Here is a 4,203-nt window from a genome sequence, read left to right on the forward strand (position 1 = left end):
CAGAGCGGTCCCAATGCCACTCAAACCAGTCTATGGGTCGCACCCCCCCGCAGACACGGCGCCATGGCAGCAACGGACGCCGCACAGCACCACACCAGTGTGAACAAGGTGTAATAGCTCACTTACCATGCTCTCCCAGTCAGACTGGGAGGCTGCTAGGAAAGAAATGGCCCTTGTGTAGCTAATTACTACTTATATAGGGTTGGGCTGAGGGGGTGGGGAAGAGTGCAGCACATGTTCAAACAAAAAAAAACAAAAAAAGTGGGGGGGGGGAAATAGAATCAATGTTTGCTTATGTATTCCTTTTTTTAGTAATTTTTTTCTTAAATTTTTTTTGCTTATGTGCGACTTATTTATCAACTGGTTTCAGCCTGTTGATAAATTTATTTCACATACGCAATTATTATTAATATATATATATATATATATATGTATATATATATATATATACTATTTTTTTTCTTTGGTAGTGGCTTTTTCTGCTCCATGTCTGAGCTGGAGTAAATTTTGTAGGTTTTTTCATGCCATGCAAATTTTTTGCAACTTTCACACTTGATAAGTCTCTGACCACTGCAAGTCAAAAATCACTTTTTGCTTTGGTAAGCAAGATTTCAATTTTTGGCTTAGGACTTCATAATCAAAAAGTCGCAGAAAAAAAAGAGTAGTCGCACTTGTGACTTTTTTGCAACAATTTTAAGCAAAAAAAAATCTACTAAATGCTTTGATAAATGTCCCGCAATGAGAAGAAAATTTCGCAACAAACATAGATTAATGGATGGACAGGAAGGTCCCCCTTAAGTGTCTCAAAGATGTTTTGTAGCAGCTAATGTGTTCCTTTACTGTTACTTTTTTCTAGCTATACCTAAACTACTATAGTACAATAATAAATAGCACCAACCTATTTCACAGTGCTGTACATAGGTTGTCATTTTATATAGCGACAACATATTCTGAAGTGCTGTACAGAGATGAGCACTGCAGAATAAGTTGGGGCAAAAATATATACATTTTCCATATAGCAAGTGATCGCTCTAAACCTCACTACCTCCGTTGTGCTCGGGCTGTGGGATAGCGCCTCCCCTCCTTCATTACAAGCAGAAAAGAGTAATCCGGCACCAATGGCAGGTAAAAGGATCCACATTATTGAAACATAAATATAAAATACAAGCTGGGCACAGCAGCCAGCAGCAAGCTTGTATTTTATATTTTTGCTTCAATAAAGTTGATCCTTTTATCTGCCGTTGGTGCCGGATTACTCTTTTCTAAAAATATGTAAATATCACAAAATTCAGTGCTCGATCTACGAACCGCAAACATGTATAGAGTGATTGAGTGACACAAATTCACTTGCTTTTCCTTTCAAAGAGGTTCTATGGCAGCTCGGACATGAGCTCAGAACAAACTGTAGAATGTCACCCAATCCCCAGTTTTTTTTAATTTTTTTATTATTTTTTTAGGAATTTTACATGTTTTAACCCGATTGTACCTTTGCTTACATTTTAAGGTCACTAGGCTACCTGAATATATTGACTGTGATCTGTAAATCTAGGATAATGTCAAATGAATTAATGTTAATGTTTTGTGACAAAATAAAAAACACAATTATTATAGGAGTGCTACCTTTATGAGGGTATTCCGAGTTAAATTAACTTATCCCCTGTCCACAGGATGGTAAGGAGTAGCCACTGTGTTAAAAATAAATAAATAAATAAATAAATAAAGAAGTGGGGTCCCTGTTCCGGAGATCCCAGTGATCTGAGCCCCTGCAATCTGATACTTATCCTCTACCCGGTGAATAGGTAATAAGTTAATTTAAAGGGGTACTCCAGCGGAAAACTATTTTTTAAAATCAACTGGTGCCAGAAAGTTAAACAGATTTGTAAATTACTTCTATTAAAAAATCTTAAGCATTCCAGGACTTAATAGCTGCTGAATTATTTTCTTTTTGGAACACAGTGCTCTCTGCTGACATCATGAGCACAGTGGTCTCTGCTGACATCTCTGTCCATTTTAGGAACTGTCCAGAGCAGCATATGTTTGCTATGGGGAATTTCTCCTACTCTGAACAGTTCTTATAATGGACAGAGATGTCAGCAGAGAGCATTGTGCTCGTGATTCAGCAGAGAGCTCTGTGTTCCAAAAAGAAAATACATTTTTCTGTAGTATTCAGCAGCTAATATGTATTGGAAGGATTAATATTTTTTTTTAAATAGAAGTCATTTACAAATCTGTTTAACTTTCTGGCACCAGTTTATTTATTAAAAAAAAAAAAAAAAAGGACCCCTTTAATTCTGAATACATATTACATATTTGCAAGCTTTGGGTACACAGAGGCCCCTTTATGAGGCATGTATACAGATGAATCACTAAGAGGAGAACAACATTTAAGAAATGTTTTACTAACATGATAAATTGAGTGATTTCGTATTATAACAATCCAATGCAGTAAATATTAGGTTTTTGTAACAAAAAGAAGGGCAATAAAGGTGATTGTTTGAGTTCAATGATCTGTGAGTTATAAAATGTGCCCATGTAATGGGTCTTAAAGCCAGACAAACCCAGTTAGGTTCCTTGTTCCTCTTGTCATTCTTAAAATTACATTTCAGTATTATGACTTTTACTTTGAATCCTATACCTGTGAATGGAATCACATTTTGTATACCAGAATATGACTTTCTCTTGTTAAATCTAACTTCTTATCACCATCAGAGACTGGCACTTACCCTTGTTACTGTAAAAAATGCAGTTTTCTGAAGAACTACCAAACTTTTATTAATACGTGAGGTCAGGGTGGGACTGGCCATCCGGTACACAAGCATTTTCCATAGGGGTCTGGACTTAGGAGTTTGAGAAGACAGAAGGGTCTCGGGGAACAGAGGGGTCTGGTGGAAGACTTAGAAGTCTATGGGGACAGAGGGGTCTTGAGGAGGACTTGGGGTCTGGGGGGAATAGGGCATGACAACAGAGGGGTATGGAGGTGGACAATACAGGGGTGGCAGTATAATTTTCAGGGCACAGTGTGTGGCAGAGTTATATTCAGGGGCACTGTATTTTGCAGGATTATAAGGATTATTGTCTTCATATAGAGCTAGTGATGTTTGGGGTCAAACACTGCAGAGGTAAGATTTAACGGGAAGATTTCCTGGTGCCTGGAAATAAAGATGCAGATAATAGAAAAGATGTCTCCTGTGAGTCATTATATCATTGTGTATACTGCCTTTATCCCATCACTGCTGTAATCACTGTAAATTCTGCAGGGATGATGGGGGAAATTGTACCCCAATCTGTGTCTTCCAGCTGTTACAAATCTATAACTCTCATAATGCCTGAGGATCTCCAGGCATGATGGAAGTTGTAGCTTTGCAAAAGCTGATGAGCCAATTTAACTAAGGGGATTGGTGGAGGTACCAGCAGTTAGACCCCCACATAAAAATAGGCTTTTTAATCTGAAATGGCCGGGCCTATTTTTGGTCCCAGTCTAGGACTGCCAGAGGAAGCATATGGTAAGTTCTCCCCAGTTCCTGCAGACTTGTTGGTAAAACCATAAAGCAGTTAACCTAACATGGACAAAGCATGGTTTCCAATGGTTTCACATATTTTTTTTAGCTTGTTCTCCTACTTGGGCAGATATCTTTCTCTCAGTGGAAATCTTTTGTACAGGCAATTTTGGGCTGTATGGCACTGTCCCCTGAATGTTGCTCTATGGAAGAGAGCTGCATTGAGGGGGAGTGTCAGCTGCTTCTTCATGCAATGGTCATCATGCACCATTTGGGCAAAGAGCCAAGGCCCAAATGGGACATCGCGAGAGGTCTCAGCGGTCGGACCCCTGAGATCTGAAACTTATCCCTTAGAATAGAGGGTAAGTTATTTATTTGTTTTTTTATTTTTATCCCAGAGTACTCCTTTACAGCTACTTTAATAAAACAAAAAATAAAAAATTGAATGCCATACAGACAGGCCAAAAGTATTGATCAGTGGTGTGGTCTTAGCGCATAGCCCCCCACCAATTATGAGATATAGCCAGGAAATGCGCACAGCTGTGGGCCTCTTACCACCAGTAGATGAGTTCCATAGACCTACCAAGTTGCCAAAGCCATGAACTTTTCCAGACTCTATCTAGCAATTGGTGGGGACTTAGCACTGAGACACTGACCGATGAAAACTTTTGACATGTCTCTGTGACAGGTCAAAAGTATTAATTAA

The sequence above is a fragment of the Hyla sarda genome, chromosome 4 (genome assembly GCF_029499605.1).
Source record: "Hyla sarda isolate aHylSar1 chromosome 4, aHylSar1.hap1, whole genome shotgun sequence".
NCBI classification, from domain to species: domain Eukaryota; kingdom Metazoa; phylum Chordata; class Amphibia; order Anura; family Hylidae; genus Hyla; species Hyla sarda.